The following is a 22355-nucleotide window of genomic DNA, read 5'->3' as shown; positions in this document are numbered from 1 at the left end:
CTGAAATTTGGCCTACATTAATTTTGTTGTAGAGCTGGTCAGCACGTTTGCTGTAGAAGTGCTCAGCGTGGCTGTTTTGTGCCCCAAAGAGCAGTGAAGCTTTGCAGAGAGCTCTGGGGTGTGTTTTAGTTTCTAACTCCCTGTTTCTGCTGTTGCAGTTCTTATTTAGACAAACTACCACTGCTTTTGTTGGAAATTAACCCTGCAATAAGGGCTGCGGTGCTGGCCCCTTAAAAACTGTTGGTGTGGCTATTGCAAATAGTGTGCTCGACTTCGTGGGCTGTTTTGCAATATCTAGTTGTAATGAGCTGAAGAGATAAAAATGTGCAGGCTTCTTTGCTGAAGTGCTTCCCGTGTGCAACTTTCCATGGCCACTTTTACCACTCACAGAATAGGTACATGCTTGAGCCTCTACAGATCTTGTTGCCTAAATCACAGTCTGATAGCTGACATTGCAAGCTTGCTGCTCTGCTCGTCTGAAGGAGCTGCTGCAGACATCTTTGTCAGCTCATCAGTGTTTTCTTTAAGGACTTCTGCTGCTTTTTTCAAAAGCAACTTAAATAATTTTCCTGAAAGGGAGATGTGGCTATGAAGGCACCCCGTGCCTGGTTATTACAGCACATGTAACATCAGCAGCCCTCCTTTGAAAGCCCTCTGGTAGCTCAGACGTGGCTGATTTAAATTTAGAAATCTGAAAGAAGTGAATTTTCTGGATTTTGTTCATTTTAACTAGATCCAGCCCTAATATTATTTTAAAATGGAGTTTTGTGTACTGTTAAATTTAAATAAACCTTAACTTTTGTTACTAGGCTAGAGATCTAGTGAAACATCTCTATGGCAAGGATTTGAGGCTGGTGTACTTACACTTCAATTTTTTCTTCTCTGTTGATGAAGTGATCCTGCAAAACACTTGCAGAAGAAGAACAAACGACCCACAAAGTCTTCGGGAAAAATAGTTAAAAAATGCTAATTGCCATATTTAAATGCTTATGCTTCCCCCTCAAAGCCAAATGCATGAAAATAGGCTCTTGCTTGTATTTATTTATTTATTTCAGCAACAACAACAAAAAAAGCAGTGCAGAAATGTCTGCAAACCCAGACATTTAAGCTGTGGGTATGGGAAGAGAAAAATATAATTCCAGTTATCGTAAATGTTCAGCTATTTTATTGATAGCTTGTTCACCTACCTCGTCTGGGACTGCTGCTCACACCAGCAGGAAAAAGAGCCTGTATGAAGATGTGAGTGCTAATTCAGTAGTGAGGCCCTGTTTCTGGCTTTGTCAAGTTTGAGTTTATTTTAAATACATGGATATCCATGGTAGCTTTTTAGTTCTGAGTCTGTTGGAGGGGTTTTAGGTTTGGGGGTTTTTTCTTGTTATTTTTTTTATTTTTTTATTATTTTTTTTTTTTTTCAGAACATGTTATATTCTGTTGCTGTAAAAATTTTTGAATGCAATATTTTGAGGAAAATTACTGCTTTTCAGTAAAATATGATCATCAATTTAATTCAATTAGCTAAGATAATTTAAAGCAAAGGATCGGCGGTATCTATATTTTTAATTTGTACAGTGCTTAAAAATCCTAGCAGTGTGCAAATACCTCCAAAGTAATTACACCTTTCCCTTATTCAAGTCAGTATGAAGAGCTTGCTGCTTATTTCTTGTGAGTGTATTTCTGGATTTTTCTATGACTTCAAACCAAAAATTGTCATGATTTTATCCATCCATTTCTTAGTTGTTATGAAGAGGAATTTTTTTAAATTTTTTATTATTTTTTTTCCCTAGAAGAATATGGTTTTAAGCACTAATATGAAAGTTAACATAAATATTTTGGAAATATTGTCATTTTCAACATGATCAGAGTCTTCCCAACCTGAAATGACAATTTTCTACATCAAAATAGCTGTAGTATATTATAATTCACTTGGACTTATTGAAGATTCTGGGGAAGCCAGGAATTCCAGTGCATCTGAGAAACAAAAAACACTTGATTTAGAATTTCTGTATTGTCAGAGCAATGTTTTCTCTGGTTGAATAGGCAGATACTGTGGTCTGAAGGGAGTTAACACTCAAGTTATCCTGCAAACACTTTGCTTCCCCCTTGTTACAAACTATTACACGTCTTACTACAGATCAGGAATTAGAAAAGGAGGATGCTCCATCTGTTGTGAAACGTTGTAACAGCTCTTATGAGAAAGCCTGACTATAAATATATGCAAAAGTCTATTGCAGAGCAGAGTTCTCTGACACAAGTCTGACAGTACCAGCAGTACCTTGCACAGGCAGACAAACCCCTTAGCAAAAGGAGTGGTCTTCTGCTAATGTACTCCTCCTGATGCTCCCCAGAAGATTTCTCCAGGCTCTCAGGAGAAGGCAGATTGATGCTGTCAGCGACAGGCACAGTAGTTACACAAGCAGCAGGGAAATGTGTATTTTTCTTCATCTGTTTTATAACCTGAATCTGTTTCAGTTCTCAGGCAGTGTGGCTGTTACTTTAGGGGCTGTAGTGCTGTCTGACAGTCATTTCTTTGTTTCATTCTTTAAAAAATAAAAACAAAAATGTTTCCTATGTTGATTTTAATGCTGTGTGTGTGGCTATCAGTAACCCATCTGAAATAGAAGGGTTACCAGGTCCTAAATTCATTACCTCTGATCAGTTCGAGAGTAGAGGAAAACGTGGTTTGAAATAAGATCAGAAGAAAATGCTTGGGCTTTTCTTTCTGGAATTAGCAGGTTTAAAATAAGGGCTGTTGTTTGCACAGTGCCTGCTTGCATCCAGGTTTGGAGTGCAACTACAAGATCCTCGAATCAGCAGGGAGAGAATAATTCCTTCTAGAGTGTTAGTGCTCGTAGGCTGGGCTCTGTTTTTACACCACCAGCTCCTCAGTTTTCATTAAAGTTTTGATTCCAGCTCTGTCACTGTAATTACAGTGGATCTGGCTGTCAGTGTCTGCTGTTTGTTTCAGGAAATGATGTTTTTGTGAAACTGCATAAGAAACTGATGGAAGTGTAAAATACAAGAATGTTCCTAAGTTCCCTCTTAAACTTGCTGTCCTTGATTTTTATCTCCCTATTTAGAAGTGCAGATTTCCTCTTGCATTTTTGGTCTGTAATCCTCAGTTTGTCAATCTCTCAGTCTTCTGACATGAAAATGATCCTTCAAAAACGCTGCTCGGTTGTTGTTTTTTTTCCTCAAAGTTTTATTTTTAGCTTAATAAAACTTAAGTTGTTGACCCACTTTTCCATTATGTAAAAACCTGAACAGAATTTGTCATTGAGGCAGGAATTTGTGAAGGCTAACACTAGAGGGCAATTCGAAGCAAAAGTCTGCCTGCCCCGGAGCTCTTACGGTCCCTCTTGAAAAACAGGGAGCTTGTGGGGGCTGTCCCTGTGTCCCCCAGGCCACAGCCAGCCTCTGTGGTCACACTCCTCAGTCTTCTATTTAACTCTCTTTTTGCATCCAGTACCTAACTTGAGGGTATGTTCGAGTGCTCTGCTGAATGAGAAGGAACTTGAGCCAGGTCCTGTGTTTTGCTGCATTATCAGTTAACAAACCCCTTCTTCCAATCTCCTTTCCTTCACTCTTGCTGCTGTCAGAAAGGCATAATGCAGTCAGTGGCTTTCTTTTGTTTTGTTTGTTGGGTATTAATTTGATCATAACGTGCTGCACTGAGCCCTCTGGAAGTGATGCGAAAGATGCTGAGTTTGGGGAGGTGAGGTAACATTGTACTGAAACGCCTTTTATTTCAAAGAAAATAAAATGGTGAGTGAAAAATAGTCTGAATTTGCTGTATTGACAGCTGAGAAGTCAGGTTTTGTGGAACCAATTGTAACAAATTTACAGCAATACTAATAGCCAGGGAAATACTGCTAAATTATCTAGATTAACAAGGAAATATATTTAATTTTTAATGAAATAAATTTATAAGAGATCAGACGGGCAGATGATGCCTGTAATTTTACCAAACCAGTATATGAAATGTAAAAACGGAGTTGAAGTGAGATGATCACTCCCCCACAGTTAAATACAGCACTTGATTGCTCATCTGTGTGTATTGTGCAGGATTTAAACAATTTACATAACAGTGCATTACATAATAAACGATAGTTTTCACAGGTTGCACTGTTAATTGTGGTCTACTGGACATCCCCATCGCTTGTAAACAGCAACCTGTAGTGCTGGTAGGGTGATGTCATGGTTCTTGAAATGCACTCAAGGATTCTTATTTTAGAAATGCAAATTCTCTCATTGTACCGAAACGTATGCATCCAGCAGTGTAAATGTTCCTAAGTGCCGTGGTACAGATTTCAACACGGGGTATTTTATAGATGTGTGTTCATATCTATCTATAGAGTTGCACATTGTGTTTTATATGTACTTTGATATCAAAAGGCTAATCTGAGGTTCAAGTGGTGTGCTCGTTCCTACCTTATGTACCAGCTTTTCAAGTAGTATTGCTTTCACATTCTTAGAGGTTTAAAATTTATTCTTTCTTTACCAGCTTTTTTCTTTTCTTTTCTTTTTTTAATAAGGGATATGGATAGAAATATTGCCATGCATTGTTGCAGTAAATATTCACACCTATCTCTGCAGGTCTGGTCTGCAACTTCAGTGCAGCTTGAAAACGTAATCTGCTGGCAACGATGTGCCCAAAGTTATTCAGAATTTGTGGAAGGGAGATTGTTTCATCCTACAGTGTGTAGTCCTGACCTGGATAAAATTGACAAAAGGAAAAAAATAATAGGAAGTGGGGGGGGGGGGGGGGGGGGGGGGGAAGGATAATAGAATGCTTCAGTGATGAAAGTCTCTGGATCCTAGAGGAGGCTTTTGTTTTATTTGGGGGGGGATGTGGAGAGTGGGCAAGGAATTATCACTGACCATGGTTATTAGCTAGAAGAAATCCTAACTGCACATTATACTCATTCTTGAGAACATGAATGTTTAATATAAAATCAAGCTGAATATTCAAGTGCTTAAACCAGCATGCATATAAGCTGCTAAGAAATTGAATTCTTAGTGCTCTGTAGGTAAAACACTATCAATTTTTGCCAACGTGCATATTTTATCTTTTTTTTTTTTCTTTTACTGGTTTGATTTTTGGCCTTAAATCAGCAAGAGAAGTTCAGTTGTTAACATTTCAGGCTGTCTTCAGAATTTTATTATTTGAAGAAAGCAAGAACAAATGTGTGAGTATCAGCAGCGTGCAGAGCAGTGCTGCGATATTGTTCTGTTCTGCCTTTAAGCAGGTGGTTTCTTGTGGCAGGCTGGAAGAGAGATTCTTTTTCTTCCCAGCTTTTGACAAAAAGATGACGCATATGTCTCAGAATTAGAAGGGGAAATCTGCCAGTTTGCATCAGTTCCTCAACTTGTGGGTTGCTTTTCACCACAAGGAAAATTGGTATATTCGCACCAGTGCTTCTTGAGAGATGAGGAGTAATCATTTCCTTCAGAAAGTGTAGGATGGTTGGAGTAGGCCCTTCATATGTTACACTAGGCTTTTCCTACAAGATATCTTTCAAGTATATTAAATATTTAGGAAGTAGAGAAAACAAAGCATGTTCCTAAATGCTGCTTTTAATGCTTGAAATGCATGGGATCATGCATCTTATAACTTAATGCAGAGTAAAAGCAGAGAAACCTGCTTCCTTTTGAAAATGCTGAGCTTTTCTTCTGCTGGAATTGTAACTCAAAAAATAGCCCTGTAGATCTCCATAGCTGAAAGGTAAGTTATTTGCTTTGTTTTTAACCTAATCCTATATATCTCAGTCTCCAGTTCCAGCCTTAAATTAAATCAGTAGGACTGGGGGGAGAAAATTAAATACAGTGAATTTGAGAGCTAAAGGTATCTGCTTTGTTGGGAAAGCATTTAATATGAAGTAAGGAAGCTCTAATTTTCTACAACGTCATGCTGTAGACCTGCAGGAGGAGGGGGAAAAAAAAAAAAAAGGCAGTAGCTTATATGAAAGAATCTGAATTACCACTAAGGTTTGGGATATGGGGGAGCGAGTTCTCCCAGTACTGAGGTTTGCTCAAAGGGTGTACTGCTAACTGGCTATTTATTTCAAAAATAATATTTTTTTGTTAAAAGCTGAGTGCTGATTGTTAAGATATTGATATCTTTTTGTTTTGTGGCTATTTATTAAGCATTTGATAGGACTGATTGTACCACTCAATTTCTCAACTGCTACTGTGGTTTTAGGCGTTGGATTTTACATTTTTTCTTAATATATTAACTTCTGGTTAATTCAGTATGGTTTTACTTTAAGCTCGTTAGTGAAATATTGAAAATCTAGCTTAATATAAAGCCTTAGGAGGTACCCAGCATCCTCATCTTTTTTTTCTTTTTTTTTTTTTTTTTCTTTTCTCTCAAGTGGATGAAGTTCCTTTCATTTAGCAAAACTCTTGTTTAGGGCATATCCCAAACACAGCTTGTTTTCTAGCTGCAGAAATGAACTTCACTGTTTAGCAGTCAGCCTTAGAAAGCACTGTATTCCTGTGCACTAGCTCAGTCTGTGAGTCATGGGTCTCGCTGATGGGGGAGTGGGTAACAAACCCATAAATGTTTTTGAATGGGAGTATTCATGTGTGTGTGCTTGTGTGTGTGCAAATAGATATCTTTTGTATGAATAAGGGGGGGAGGGAAATGATCAGCCTTCCATCAGGGCTGCTGCTGCTCCTGTGTATTTCTTCAGCTACTGTTGACTGAAGGAAAAATAAGTAGGTAGTATGACCAGAAACCTGGTACCCCAAAGGTGTTAAAGGCACCCGAAGCTTGTGCTCAAGTGACTGCTTAAATCGTGAAGCTGCAGAGATGGAGGCAAGGGCTGGGAGAATTACAGCAGTTGCCGGTAGGTGTTCCCCTGATGTTAACTAGAGGATTCCATTAACAGTTGAGTCAATCTCTTCTAACAGCAGTTTTACCTTTCATAAGTCATACATTGTCTGGCATTTCATAGAAGTCGTGTAGTGATGATGTCAAGAGACAGAAGATAAAGACAAATTTACTGTCTGGGCCAGAAGGCAGGCTCACAAGAGGCAACTTCTTTCAGGACACGAAAAGCTCTTTGTTCTGTGGCCTTGGTCTTTCTGTGCTTTGACCCTTATTTTACAGCGTTGTCACTCTGACCCTAAATCTTTTAGAAGCAGGCGGGCAGCAAATGTAGCCCTCTACAAGTGGGGTTGCATTCTGAGCTACGGGCTTGGTTCTCTGTCTTCAGGCATTGTAGTTCTTCACAATTCAGAGAGGCAGCAATTGAAAATTAAAGATGGGTGCTGTTGTCCAGAGCGAGTAGGATTGCATAGCAGGGTCATGTTGAAAAATATATTCACTTCTGTACATTTTGCTTTACTGCCATCCTATGAGTCCTTATGATTTATCAATTTCAGATAAGATGGCAACTGGGAGGGCAGCCTGACTAAAGCTAATTATTTTCCCCTTTCCCAGCAGTAAGGCTGGGTAACTGATCCTCCTGTAGAGGATAGGAAGAGCTTTGGTGTAGATGCTAGAGTTAAAATACTTAAACAGCAGTACCTGCTTGCCTTTCTTTCACAAAAGAGTGGGTGCCAGCTTAGAAGAGCACAGTGTTTTACACCAGGCCTGTGTCTGCTGCTTGGGCTAAAAGAAAAAGCCTGGTGAGAATTTGGGTGGGGAAAAAGGGAACTTCCTTTTTTTAATTTAAGAAAGCTAGAAAAGAATGGAAAGGACAAAAACCTAAAAGCTTGCTGAGATATTCTGAATCTTTATCATTTACCTTTATTCTTTTATAGGGCAAGCTAGGAAAAATGTGATATATTTAAGAGGAGAACCTGTTCCTCTGTCTTAATAGCTCTTCAATATACATTGTGGGGATTTTGTTATTTTGGCAATTCTTCTGTTTTCTCCTTTACCACGGAGGTTCTACATGTGAGGTTTCAACAACTTAAACTGTAAAAATAGGACAATCTTTTCTGGGGGTAACAGTGTAAATATCTAAAAATGCACATTTATTGGAGAATTGGAATAAAAAGATTTTTTTTTAATCTTAAAGGATGTTGTAAAAAACTTTCAATTTAAAAAAAAAAAAAAGACATTTAGAAATTGAAGTTGTGTTTCAAGGTGATCCTGGCTTTCTTTTTGGTAGATTCTACAGACCAGGTATTGATCTTTTTGTGATGAAAATTCGGGGGTGGGGGGGGAGGAAGGAAGAGACATTTTAATAACTACTGTAGTAACATATAAAACATATCTACCTAGAACACAGAAAATAGTGTATTTCTTTTTCTAATTTTGTATGTGTCCTCTCAAGCAGAAAGAGTACAGATTGAAAGTGTTCGCACAGTTTTCCTCTTGTGTGTATGCCAAAGGTGCAGGGAAGGCAGATTTTTAAAAGTTGTATGCATGCTGCAGCAGTGCAAAGAAGGAGGGATGTGGGAAGCTATTCTGAAATACAACTTTTCCAAACGCTGTTGGGACGCAAAGCTTTGTTACACTTCATGAGTTCACATTAAAATACCTCATATAGAAATATAGTTAATGCATCAACATCTGACAAAACACTTTTGAGAAGCTGGGAAAAGAGGTGTGAGGAGTTGGTCTTATTCAATTTTATTTTTAAGCTGGAGTCAAAACTGAAATATACATTGATAATATTTGTCTGCCGTCTGTCAGCTTCCCTTAGGGCTTTTTTTTTTTTTTTTTTTAAGCTCTAGCAAGAGAAAAAATTTGTTTCAAGTCTTGTGCTTGATTTCTCACTTCAGATCTGAGTACCTTTTAGTTTCTTTCCTTCCACAGAACATTTCAATTGCTGTCCATCACTTCCTCGGAAGCCTCAGTATTGCCATTCCAAATGACTCTTTGTTTGTTGATATGACTGCAGTGAAGGACTGGTGCACCTCCTACAACAGAACATGCAAGTCAGGTCAGTGTAAGCCAGGTTGGAGTACTGAGATGAATTTAAAAAGATTTAGAGCTGAATTTAATAGTGATGGACCATAACTGCATTTTCAGGCTTCATATATATTTTTAAACTGCAGACTTTCTTAACGTTTTAGTTACTGGCTTTTTTTTTTTTTAGCTGACTTTGTTTCTTTATGTTTATCTTTTGCAGTAGCTCTCCAGATAGTCTAAATATGTTTGTTTATGATCCTTGGAGGAATGGCTGGACACATGTTATAGATTCTCCAAATTTAGCAACAGTAAATTTCTGTAATCAGCAGTTATCTGCTTAAATTTCATTAGTAATATTTTACATTGCACAGAACTTCTGTCATTGTCTCAGTCTCTCACTGTGATTACAGGGGAAAAATTGTTGACACTGTTGTGAAACAGTTAACAGATAACACCCTTTTTTTTCCTCAAAGCTTGTGTGCTTGACCTTACCCACAATTTACAACCAAAACTGCAGAGCAGCTCTAGCTATCTCTGTTCAAATAATCTTCCTTGTGTTCAGAAAATTATCCAAAGCACTGTGTCTTTTTAATGCACATTGATGCTAGTCTTAAAAATATTTAGCTGCTTGGTAGAAGATAGGGGAAGATTTATGGTGAGAGTGCATAAGCTTGATCCTGAACGACTGCACCTTTCTGTGGTGAAGTGATGCTAATTTATTGCTGCATTACAGTCATTTAATAATAATAAATAATGCTTAAAAGAAAACCCACAGAATTGTTAGGTCAAAAAAAATTGCTTTTTAGAACTGCAGTCCCAACTGTGAGTTCAGAGTCTTACTGTTACTTCCAGATAAAGGTAATTAAGGTATATATTTCTCTCCATTCTTTTTGCTCTCTGGACCACACAGTAGCCTCAATTAAGTTGAGAGCATTAATTGATGTCATAGGCTATACCCGAACCGAGTAACAGTGCAGTCATTGCCAAAAGTGCACCAATATCTTTAAAATAATGCTTAGAATTGATATTTCAATTGAATCTTTCCTCCTTTTCTTGTTGTCTGCGTGTCACTGAAAGCAAAGACTGTGAAGAAGCCCTTTATTCCTAAATATTCATGTCAACTAAAGCAGCCAGCAGAGAGGGACGGCAGAATATTTGACTCGCATCTATTTTAAAATGTAAGTTTTAAAAATGAGCAAGGGCTATAAATTCCTGCATGTTTGCAGTATAAATATTACAGTGTTGAGCAAGCATAAGACAAGAAGTGAAACTACTATTGTTTAAACTGGTGGGGAAAAAAGTAAACAGTGCATTATCAAGAGTCAGCTACATACACTTTTAGATATCAAAACGTGGATGCTTAAGAATAGAAAAGTTTGTTTTTCTTCATTCTGCGGTGACAGTGTCTCTTCAATTCTGTCTTTTTCACAGAGGTAAGGAGTGCTGGTATCCCAGATTAATTTGATAGAAAGTTTGTATTTGAAGCAAGCATTAACTGTTAATATGCATGTTTGTGCTGAACAGTGTTTGGGTGGCGCTGACTTGTGGTCTGAAGGGGCAGCTTTGCAAGTTTACCTGCAGTGTAAAAAAAAAATTCTCACTGCAAAATGTCAGTCATATGATTAAGTTATGCTCTTCTAGGAATGCACACAACAGAACACGTGTCAGAACTGCTGTCTGCACACAACCCCATCTCACGTCGGCTTAAAGGGGTTAAACTGGGAGAGCTTGCACGTGGGGAAGTACTTTCTGATGACTGTGTTATGGGTGCTACATAGCACTGGTGGGAAGCAGTGCCGTGCTTCAGACTTGAAACTCTGAGAGCCTTCCAGTCTTTCACCCTTCGTTCTCTAGTTTTAAACTGCAGTGAGGTTGGAAAGGGTGACGGTGAACAGTGAAGCTGTGCTTTCGTCGTGCATCTGCGTAGCTTTGCAGTGATGAACAAGTAACCCAAACAAAGAAATATGGCTGTGTGTGAATGGTGTCTGACTATCAACGTGGAAGGTGCGTTGGCCAAGAAGTATCAGGAGAGAGCTGTTGGTGTCTGAGGACAATGTGCCAAGTAAATGTTTAAGCTTATGGCACATTCCTGGGCATCTGACACGATGTACTATATTTAATAGGAAGGCGTTGGTTTGGTTTATTCCAAATCACCGGGCTGTCAGATTGCTGGCTGGTAGCAACTCTTTGAATATAACTTGTTATTTAAATTAAACTTATGAGTAGCTATAGTAGCCACAGATTCACTTGGAATTGATTTTCTTGGGATTCAGAAAGAAAATGAATTGGTGTTATCATAAAATCTTAACCATAAACCAATAAAAAACTGATGGCAGTATTTTACATTAGGCTGTTCTTGATACATCAACTGAAACACTGAAATCAAGAAAAGGCTTTCTGACCACCTCTTTTTTTTTTTTTTTTTTTTTTTTAATTTTTGTTTTTTATAAGCAGTTTCCCTGCTTTTCTAATTTCATTTTCTAATTTTTTTCTTCCTTACTTCTCTGTACGTGTTAAGAGCCTCCTTCGTTGGTATTTAAATTCCAGCCCTTCAAAACTCTTCTATCTTTCTCAGCAGAGCTCTTGTTTGGAGGGGGCCTAGTGGAGAGACCTGGTGAAGTTATCTGTACACACAATCCCCTGCTTTTACTGAGGCCTCCTCAGTAATTTGTCCCCCAACAACAGCTGAAGACATAAGGATAGAGGTAGGAAAAGCACTTGTTAGCATGACTGTGTCAGCTTTGTGACTACAGCACAGAGGTACAAGGCTTTGTGCAAATGCTCCTGGATATCAGTAAACATCTTGCTTAATTATCTGTATGCTTTTTATCTTGGTCTTCCTCCTTTCATCCTTTTCCTGTTTTTCAACCCTTTCTCTCTAATATGTCATCTTCAATTGTAACTTGTTTCTAGTCATTAAAATGCATTTTTAATAGCAAAGTAGAAAATGTACACTCGCGGTTTTTTGTTTTTAATTTTATTTCTTGTTTGGTAGAGATTTTTAAAAAGTAATCCTATAATGCATGTGAAGTTTTGTATTCGTGTTTGGGGAAGGGGGGAAATTACCTGCCAGTTCTCTTAAAGTACTCACTGGGGAAAATAGCGTAATAGTTCTGCCAAGTCTCCATCTCGTGTGGGGCGTGTAGTTTAATTTTAGAGGGATTTACTTATGTAGGAGAGGAGGGGGGGGTTAATTTTAAAAAAAAAAAAAAAAAAAAAAAAAAAAAAAGCCCACTCATTCTTAAGCTAGAAAGCTAAAAACAACCAGGCAATTAGGCAACTGAAACAACAGTATCTAATTTAACACAGCTTACAATTTAAGAATTTGGTCTGGATGTATAAATGAGAAATGTACTTCCAAAGGTAGTAAATGTTGCAGCTGTTTTTTCAAAAAATCATTAAATTCTGATATCTTAAGGTAAAACTTGCAAGTAAAAGGCAGCGTTTGTTCTTGTGAGAAATTTTCTTGTCTTTTCCCAGAAATGTTTAAGTGAATCTTTTTTTCTGCTTTCTGGGTAGTATCTTTGCAAACATTCTTACCTTCTCTCCCATTGCTTTATGCACACACAGATGCACATACGTGCAGTGCATTATGTTCAGCGTAGTTTCTTTGAAGGGATGATCAGCTGTTACAACATACTGTTGCAGCTAGGTTCCTTTTGCCTTTACATTCAGATTCTGCATCACCATGGTGCTGGGTAAGTTGGGCCTCTGTAATCTAGCTTGCATATTAACGAAAGCAAAACAAGATATTAAGAGGGGAAAAAAATAAATGTATAAATAGTTGTGCACATACAAAATATACTGGAAATGGCTCTCTTATACAATCTCTAAAGTAGCATTAGTACCTTGATGGTCATATAAAGTCTTGTGTTGCTGCATTTAACTATATTCCAGCAAACCTCATTTTTAATTGACACATCTCTACCAACAGACCCTTTTAGCAGAGGCTGTCCTGTTGTATTACTATAGGAGCAAACACTGGAAAGAAGGGAAGGAAAACTTACCAAACTTTCCCACCTGTGGCCTGCAAAACTGCTTTGTGCTTACACAGTCCTGTTAATTTAAGAGGGTGATTTCATCCTGCACTGGCTCTAAGATTCTTCACAGTGGAAAGAAGTACTCGGGTTGAATCTGTGTAAGTAGCTTTTCTTAAAATAATTTGGTATTTAAAAAAAAAATAAATCTTTTTTTTATGTAGGGAACTGTGAAAGTACCGTATACGTTTAAAACACTGATGTACTTGAGCACGAGAGAAAAAGGTATTTGGTGAGGATGTGAACTGAGGTTTTTCACCTACATCTTCAAATAAAAGCAGTGTGATGGTTTGGGCTGGAGGCAGATAAGCTGCTACAAGCTACTTGCTAACTTTTTTTCTCCTCAGTAAATATCCACATAATCTTTCGTCCCTCAAATCAGATGCCATTGTCTACTTTCTGGTTTGTGGCCCATTAAAGTCTCATGTACAGATTTCAATAAAGTCTAAAGCTTTGTGTAACTAAACAAGCAGCTTGGCAATGTTTTATAAGGATTTTGTAGTTAATACAGTTCACGTCAATACACAAAAAACTGTTGTTCAACACAGTTCTGCATTTAGCTCTCAGCATAGGTTTTCTACATCCTCAAAGTGCAGTAGACACCTTGGCATAACGTAGCAGCACATAATGGTTTGTGGGTTTTGAAAAGGTGCAGGCCATATTGTGCTGCCTCAAAAATACAAGGATTTCATCATCCTGAAGAGAAATGTCATTTAGGCATTAGTCAATCTTGTGATGCTGATGTCTGTCATACTCTAGCAGCACGTAAATATTGGTGTTAAAACTGTAAATATCTCCAGTATTAACTGTGCTGCTGAAGTAAGGCTAGCCACTTCTGCATGTGAGTCATGAGAGAAAACGTTTGTATTTCCTGAAGCTGCTTTGTTGTTGCTTATATGTCGATTGTTTATGAACATTTTCTTGGCTTGGTTTGTGTTTTCATCTAGTCGGTAACAATATATAGGAATTGAGATTATCTGATGGCAAATGTGGAGTAGGTGCATATGTAGTCTTGACTGCTTTGGTTTACATGAAAGCTGAATTTATTAAAGGAGTGATCTCAGCCTATACCTGTCTAACAGTGCTTTGGTAAGTGTGCTTTTATGTATATTTATGTATATAATTATAACAGTGACATCACTTTAAATGCTAGTGTATCTTTATTAAGACTCCTGTAACTATGTTAATTTTTACAGCATTTTCTTAATGGATGGAAATTGGGAAATGTTTAGTGATATTTTTAGCGAAGCAAGCACATACAGCAGAAATACCTTCCAAAATTACTAATGAAACTTATTCAGATCTCAGATTAAATCAAACATTCTTAATTCATTTCTTAAACTACAAACAGCTGAAAATTCTAACCCTAAAACTGTTAACTATGTAAGTGACTGTGAATTACTAATTCTTTTCTCATCTTCCACTGACACGTTTCTTTTGCAGGGGAATCTTTCATTGAGACAATTGAAATTGCTGCAGTGAGAATGGAAATTACTTGGGATCCTTTCCTTTTAAAAGCTGTATGCAAGAACTGTGTGGTGAGTCAAACTTGGACTAATGGTTATGTAAATGACACTAATTTTAGATACAGGCAAGATCTGAAAGTGTTTCCTTTCAGAATTTTATTTTCTTCACTGTCATGACTCAGTATCACTTGCTAATCTTGTTTTATTAGCCCTGTTATATATTGCCATTAAAACACTTATTTGAAGACTGCATGTGTTTTTACAACTTCAAGTTTATACATCGTATAGATGTTTTAAATGGAGGGAGGGAGGGGAAAAAAGGTTTTCTGCACTGGGGATTTTTGACTCCAGAGATCTGCTACTGGTGCAGCTGCACAGGTACAAACATGATGTAGATGAATATGAATGCAAGTTGTTACAATTAATAAATTTGCATTGCTTTACTACTTGGATGTTCAGCCCAGTATACATACTGGTGAAAAATCACTTTTTTCCTGCTCCTGCTATGGATTTGAAATAATAAAACTACTTTTGACTAAAACTTTCTAATTTAGTTCAACCTGAGCACTTCTCAATAGTAAAGCTATCCAGTACTAAGTAGCTACAGTACTAAATAGTACTAAAAGTATCCATGCTTCTGTGTGCCATTTACCTACTACTTGTCTCTTGAGATGCATAGCCAAAATGAGGTTGACTACTCAAAAATGGTTATCTGGCTCAAAGTTGGATAATTTATCTGTAACCGTGCACTGCTGCAAACTGTGGTGTTTGCAAAGGGCCATCCATGCTGTCACTGCCATGGATCCAATATTTAATATCTCTGGGCTGTATCTCTGAGATTTCAGAGAGCATAGATGCAAATCTAAAAAGCCAATCGGAAAGATCTGAGAGCATGCAACGAACAGATCTGTTTGCATGGCATTGCTGTGTGAATGGTGAAACAGACTTTTTCTGGTTCTTCACACAAGCCCCTGTACTGGCACAAGGCAGAGAGTGGGAAGCAGCAGCAACATGAGCTTGCCTTTCTTTGTTTAGCCATAAAGGCTAATGGGGATGAAAATACAACTTCAGCATTTGCAGAAACAAGATTCAAACAAGGAATGAAAGTTCCAGTTTAGTTTGATTGTCAACAGTATGATTTCAAGTGCTTGTGAAGACCTATCCATGTTACTTGGTTTCTAAACCTTTGAGAAGAATGTCACCTTTTTTGCATGGTTCATAGTTGCCTTACATATTAGCTGTTATGTTTTCCAGAGATAAACCTGCAAGGATGCACTGTCTCCAGTGGTGGAATGGAACTCTCCTACATTTGCAGCTCTGAGGTCCTATGGATTTTGCCTGATTGAAGAAAGAAAGGTGTATTATATTCAGTCCAGATGCTGCTAGTTTAGGAACTGTGAGGGGAAGCAGATGCTTAATTATAAATAAGGGAAATAAAAGAAAGGCCTGCTTGAAAATATCTTGAGATTAGTTGCTATTCAAGAGTGAAGACAGCTGGTGAGAGGAGCATGTCTGAAACTCCAGTGTTTGAAAGATTGGAGCTGCAAACTGGTAGGGGAAAGAGATGTGAAATTGGAAAGTTGGAAAGACTGGTACAGGTTGGGTAATGATTTAGGGATTCATTTGTTTCTTGAAGATGGAAGAAGCAGCAGCTTAGCAGAAGGAACCCTGCCTGATACTGTAAAAAGAAAGCAGGGGAAAGCAGGTCAACGTTAATGTTTATTAGAATGTTTAGCACTTGAATCAGGCTGCGACATAGCAGTTTTTGCTATGAAATCACTGTCACTTTCATTTCTCATCCACATCCACAGAGAAAAGGGTGTCTTTATTACTACAGTCAGCTACTTCATGAAATTTCATCCTGAAATTCAAAAATTACAAAGTAGTTGATGTGCTACTGGAGATCATCTAGCCGAAGCAGAATCAGGCAGAACAGGCCTCTCAGGGGTGTATCTGATCTTAATTTGCCCCCTTGTGTTAGTCTACTATGAAGCAATCTTCATGATCGTATGGAATATTCAATGATAGGACCAGTGTGGTGTGCTGCTGAGTCAGGGAAGGTGTTTGTAAGGCTGTACAAGGAAGAAGTTCAACTCTGCTACAGAAATAGGTTGAAAATTCTGTAGGGAATGGACCAAAGCCTACAAGCAGAAGAAACTGTCTTTATGTTTACGTGACGTGAGAAATCCTAGGAATTGGATGTTATATTTGATCTTCTGTTTTTATTTTCGTACGGTGTACAAATTACCATTGATTTTTGCAGTGTTATGTTCCTCACTTCACAAGTGGCTTTGAGCCATCAAGTCCAATAGAAACACTGGATGTCCACGTTTGCAGCTGATCTGCTTAAGAATTGCAAACATGAATTTAAACTTTGTGTAATGTTATGTCTGCCTGTAGTCTCCTACATATTTCAAGTGGGATACCTCCAACCGTTGGGTACTACTGTAGTTTCTATATCTTTGTGTCACGTTTAAAGTAGGGATGATAGTCACTTGAGGGGATGTTTATCTATTTTTGCTTATTTCAAGCTTTGTCTGTTAGTTGTGCTACAGGGATGTGTTTCCTCATGGGATTTTCTATGGCATTTATGACTTCAGATCACAGAGGAAGAGGTGAGTGTTGTCTGTTACCTTGTTAGCAGTTCAAGTAGAATCACTTGGTTAGCACCCTAAGCAGTTTATTTCCATTGGCAGTTATTTAACAGCTCTCAGGTACATCTCTATTTTTCAGAATCTGCCTTGCTTGTAATAATGCTGTGTTAATAAACAAAATGTAACATATCTAATATTGCTCCCTTTTCTTACTGTAAAATTTGATCCCTGCCTTCAAAATTTCTGAAATAAATATTAATTATAGTAACATGTATCCAGACAGAATCTTCAATCTTAGGTAGATAGTGCTGACCAACTTAGCTTCTGATGAGAGATAGGAATCATATTGTAGCCGTACTGTTGTGGGTTTTTTTTTCTGTTGCTTGTAACTGCAGGAGATGCCATAAATGAACCATGGGTTCTGCGGGGTAAGCATGTGGCTCTGCATAAAGGGATCTTTTATTGGAAGCTTCAGTGCTTTGAAGTAGTTTAAAAGGCATAGTATTTTAAAATCTACCATAAAATACTCTGAAATCTTACGTAGTTCTGATCTTATAACATGTAAGGCATAAATCATAGAACACAGTCTCATATGCACACACTTCTAATAGTTTGTTGAAATAAAGGTGAAGAAAATGCTTCAGAGATTCTAGCTGGTCCAGTAATATAATAGTAGACAGAAACAAATGAGTGTGGTACTTACAGTTCTGTGATTCTCAAGCAAGACAAATTTGGAGCTGACAGAGTCTTCCTGTTCCCCTCAGTATTAGCCTGGCTCTGATGTTTCCATGGTGGTTTCACTGGTGACTGGGTTTGATTTTTGGTAAGCTCAGCTGGCTGAATGTGTTTGTTGTGAGAGCGGCAGTGCTGGCACCAAGGAAAAGTTCCCTCCACCCTCTTGAGAATGGCAGTCTAGAATCATCCAGAAGTTAAGTTTGTTTCATTACTTAAACCAGTGTCAGGAATATTCTGGGCCTAAGCCTTCCTTTCTTGACACTCCTACTGACTTCACCTATCTGTTCCCTAAATCCTTCAAAGGAGTTTACAGGAAAATGTAGCCCAGGACCTGTAGGTGCAGCATGAGAGAAACATGAATAGAGGCAGTAGGGGGAAAAAAAAAAGCAGCAATAACTGCTTTCATAATTATGGGAAAGGCCAGGAGTTTGTAGGCTTCAAGAAAAAAAGATGTTTGCCTCTTGCCCGCTCAGAAGTTAGCATAGCTGTCAGTATTCACTGCGTGCTTTGGTGATAATTGGGAGGAGTCTCTGAACAAAGAGAAGACAACTATTCAGTGCTGAAGGGGCTGACAGCATCCTTTTCTACTTTTCCTTTGGAAGAAGAATATCTTTACATAAAAATAACACGAAAATGCTCACATACACGTGGATTCCTAGTGTATGGAAATGGCTGTGACACCTTTCCTACCATCAAGCTTATGTGGAAGTCCGTCACTCTTGCAATAAGCAACATGTTATTTTCAGACATGAATAAAAGTGCTGACTTTCTATATATGCATATGAAGTGAATCTTAAGACATCAGAATAAGAATGGTTGTGTCAGGCAAAGATAAAAACAAAAAAGAGCTACCATGTTGTTACCTGCAGGTTATTTAGGAAGTTTGCTTGTCTGACCGTAGGTTGTATGGTTGGAAAAGGTTTTCTAGGCTGAAAATGTAACATCGTGTAGCCAGACAGCCCCCTGTTGGCTGTATTGTTGTGGAGGCTCCAGGAACAAATTGTGCTCAAATCCAACAGCTCGTTGCACTCGAGCTGTTTTTTGAGTGCCCTATCTCAAATAGCAAAAATAGGGGGGGGAAAGGTGTGAAACAGTTACTTGTGAATCAAGTTTTATTCCATCTGAATAAGGTAAATGTCAGAGCTCAGTTAAACAGTGCATCCACGTCCAGTTTATTAATGGCTTTATAGAAGCCAAATTTTAGAGAGATGAGAGGAAAATATAGTTGGGACTTTGTCCTTATGATCAAAATCTAAGACTAGGCAGACAGATGTGATAATGCCTAGTGTTTAGATTAACTTCTCTTAAGAATGCAGGTAATAGATTTTAAAACTCACGTTTGCCGACTATCTGTGAACTACCAAGGTATAGATTCCAGCCTTATTTAATGATTGGGATTCTTGAAGGCCTATCTACAACATCTTCTGCTATTTAGCCAAGTGTAATTTTACCAAGAGGCTTGCTTTTTAGTTATTCATTTCTGCTTTTCTTCATTCTTTTCTTAAGTTGCTACATGTGCAACAAGCTGGTTACTTCCAGTTGGTGTTTTCCTGTCTATAAGGACATCAAAAGCCCTTTTTTTACCCAAACAAAAAAACAACCCTAAAATACTGGAAAATTAAAGGACATGTATTAAGTATTAACAGTTAATAAAGGAAACCAAAAACCAGTCTTGTAATTGTCACTGTATATCCATGTAGCAATGGGATAATGGATGCTGTATGTATAGATGCTATATGGAAGCAGTTAGTGTCTAGAACTGTATGGTGTATCCTTGCTCAAAAGGCACTGTTCATGGTGGAAGTGGGTGACCTGTGGAGAATTCTCAGGACAACGGGTGACTCAAAATTTTGTCAAGAATAATTCAAAGGCACTTCTGCCCTGCGTTAAGCAACACATATATATTTTTTTCTTCATCGGATGTGGATGAGGGTATGAAAGTTCATCTTCATTTGAAGAACTGGATTTTTGGCTGAAAATCTGGAGCTATAATGCTTGTAGAGACACCAGTGTGTTAATAGCCTTCTAGGACAGAAGGCTACAACATGATAAATTGAAAATTGAAATGCTTAAGGACTCTTTCTTTCTCCTTTTCAGATGAATTATAATCTGGTATAACAGTTGACAGTAACAAGAGAGGGCAAGGATATACGCTGTGCTTGAAGAGGAAGAATGGGAAAGATAACAGACCCAAAGTCACTAAGCCTGGTGAGCTGCTTAAATGTTGGCATGACCACCTAAAATCCTTCAGATCAGTGTAAGATATTGGCTGAAGCAGGACCAGGAGGCTCACCTGGGAAACAGAGAACCCAGGTTTCAGGTCCTTCAGAAATCGGGGGGGATTCAAGTTCACGTCTCCTGCTTCTGAAAAATAGTACTTGGGGAAAGTTGCCCACAGATGTTCCTCATCTTTCTTGTTAAATCAATGATATGTGCAGAAAAGCATAGAAGTCACAAAACGGTTTTGTTCAATGGTTGTTGGCAGTGATAACTGTTAGCATTACCAGATGAAAGCAAGCTGCAGGTAGGATTTCAAAGGGTACTGGAATTTGTTTTTCTTGGACTAACTGCAGTTCTTTGCAAGTTCCATATTCTTTTCTTAAGATGTTTCCTAAGTAATAGTAAAAAAGATCATATAGTAAATACAAGTGCCCATTAAAACATGCTAAAGGAATACCTTATGTTTCCAGTAGATGAACACTGAGATAGTTGAATATTTGTGAACTAGATCACAGATCTCTGTTATGCCAAAGTTCTGTTTTAAGTTGCTGGAGAGAGCACCAGTAAAGATGTCCTTAAACTGCTTTATACTCTTGGGTTTTCTACAGCTGCTGAGGAGGGGAGGTAACAGAATTAAAGAAAGGTTGCTCAGCAATCAGCAGTGATTCACCTCTTCACTAGTCTGGATTGCTTTTCTTTTGTTTTTGACAAGAAGGTTTTACACTCTCCCTCCCCAATTAGTGTGATTGACGAGAGTCTGCTCTGGGTAAGAGATTTAAGCAACTTGCTGTGAACAGAGAAGCTACAACTCCTCTTTTTGGGAGTGGTTACTTAATTTCCAAACTGTGATTAGACTATAAGACAGCCTCAAGGCTTGTGTGTAATTTATACTTCATTCAAGCAATTCTAGTAGCTTAAAATAAAGTTTACTTGGCAAAGCTGTGATAGCATGATCCTGTTATTTTATGCTTATTCAGGCATAAAGTAAGTAGCTTTTGAAAGATACTGCCTTACTCTATGAAGGTATCCTCCATCTGTTTCTTCCAAAACTGCACCTTTCTCTGAGTGTTGAACTATGAGCAGCCGGCCAGTGTAGGGCAGTGGATATTTCTAAAGGTAATTGACAAATTCTTGCCTGTATCTCTACTTTTTCACTTTTATTTCAGAGTCCTTATAAAAATAGTGTCTGTTCCTGATGATTTGTGGTGTTTGTTTCCCAGGCTGCCAATAGGGTCTTCCTTTGAGACTTCTAGGCCTAAGTGAAACTCCTCTGATTGCTCATAGAGCATGCTCTCAAGACAGGAATTTGTCACCCTCTGTATTAAAAGCAAATCATGTGTCTTGAACTCCTTTTAAATTTGCCTGTTCCTTCCTCATTTTGGCACTACATAGACAAAACAAAACGAAACAACCAACCAACCCTGAATTCTACTATATAAGAATACTTCTACTTATTCTTCTCTCTGTACACTTGTATCCAGGCTCCATATTCAACTATTGGTACCTGCGCATCTGATGTTCTTGTACATGGGTATTGTTCTGCATCACATGAGGAAGCAAAAGCTGTAAATCAGTGCATGGGCAGTGTTAATCTGTCCAGCCCCTTGTTCTCCAGACTGACAGTGACTGAACAGAGCTCTTCATTAGCCTGTGATTTAGCAGGTGGTTGTTTATTATTCACTAACTTGTACTTAAGTCAGCACTTAAAGAGCTGCTAAGATTGGTTTCAGAAATAGTAGCATTTGTTATTTTCCTGCTGGATGAACTGCTTTAGCCTGGGAAGAATTTCATATCAGTACATACCTCATGAATGGGTACAACTTAATGCTTAATGTTCAGAGGCATACTGCATAATGTGGCACTGTTATTAAGGACTGTCTATGTAAGATACAGCTTACTTGGTTTGAAGAGCATTATCTGGATCTTCAGTGAAGGCCAAAACATCTTGCCTCAAGATGTGACAAGTGATACAGGCACCTTGTCTCCCGTTCTGGTTTGCCTGAGCAGAAACACTGAAAAATAGCAGAACCTACTTGTTCTTTCCATTTTGTGCTCTAGGCTGTCAGCAAGTCTCCTAGTATGCCTTGGCCCTGATTAGAGGGTGACAAGGAACAGAACTTCTGCAAAATCCATCCTAATTTTCTCCTTGCATGTAATTTGTTTGGAAGGTAAGTACAGCTCGTACCTAGGAACACTAGGAAGTTTTATGATGCAGGTTTGGAGCTACCTTGACGTTTCATGGGATGTGGTCTGCAGTCTGTGAATCCATTAACAGCTGTGTTGTCAGAGCAGAAATCATCAGTGGTGATGATACTGGAATTAATTTGAATGAGGTTGAGTCACTTTTGGATTGTTCAGCTAAAACCAAACTAATCAGTCCAGCGCTCCATTATCAAATCTGGCTCAGACCCTTAGAAATCTCTATGGGCACTCATAC

General features: G+C 38.2%; 1 long non-coding RNA gene across 7 annotated transcripts in view; it reads left to right on the top strand.

The window, feature by feature from the left end:
* The window catches only part of LOC125701499 (uncharacterized), a 77748-nt gene extending 55393 nt beyond the window's left edge, over window positions 1-22355 (top strand). For 2 of the 7 annotated variants that reach the window (XR_007380256.1, XR_007380257.1), the window contains 5 exons: window positions 8771-8897; window positions 11445-11571; window positions 12839-13004; window positions 13851-14441; window positions 15624-19042. This is a non-coding gene — a long non-coding RNA (uncharacterized LOC125701499). Of the gene's footprint in view, window positions 1-8770; window positions 8898-9044; window positions 10045-11441; window positions 11572-12838; window positions 13005-13850; window positions 14442-15623; window positions 19043-19795 lie in introns of those variants that run through there. The other 5 variants (XR_007380258.1, XR_007380266.1, XR_007380259.1 and 2 more) reach the window with 5 other exon arrangements.

The sequence above is a fragment of the Lagopus muta genome, chromosome 1, assembly GCF_023343835.1.
Source record: "Lagopus muta isolate bLagMut1 chromosome 1, bLagMut1 primary, whole genome shotgun sequence".
Lineage (NCBI taxonomy): Eukaryota > Metazoa > Chordata > Aves > Galliformes > Phasianidae > Lagopus > Lagopus muta.
Note: the sequence above shows the minus strand (reverse complement) of the source record. Positions and strands in the feature narration are given on the sequence as shown.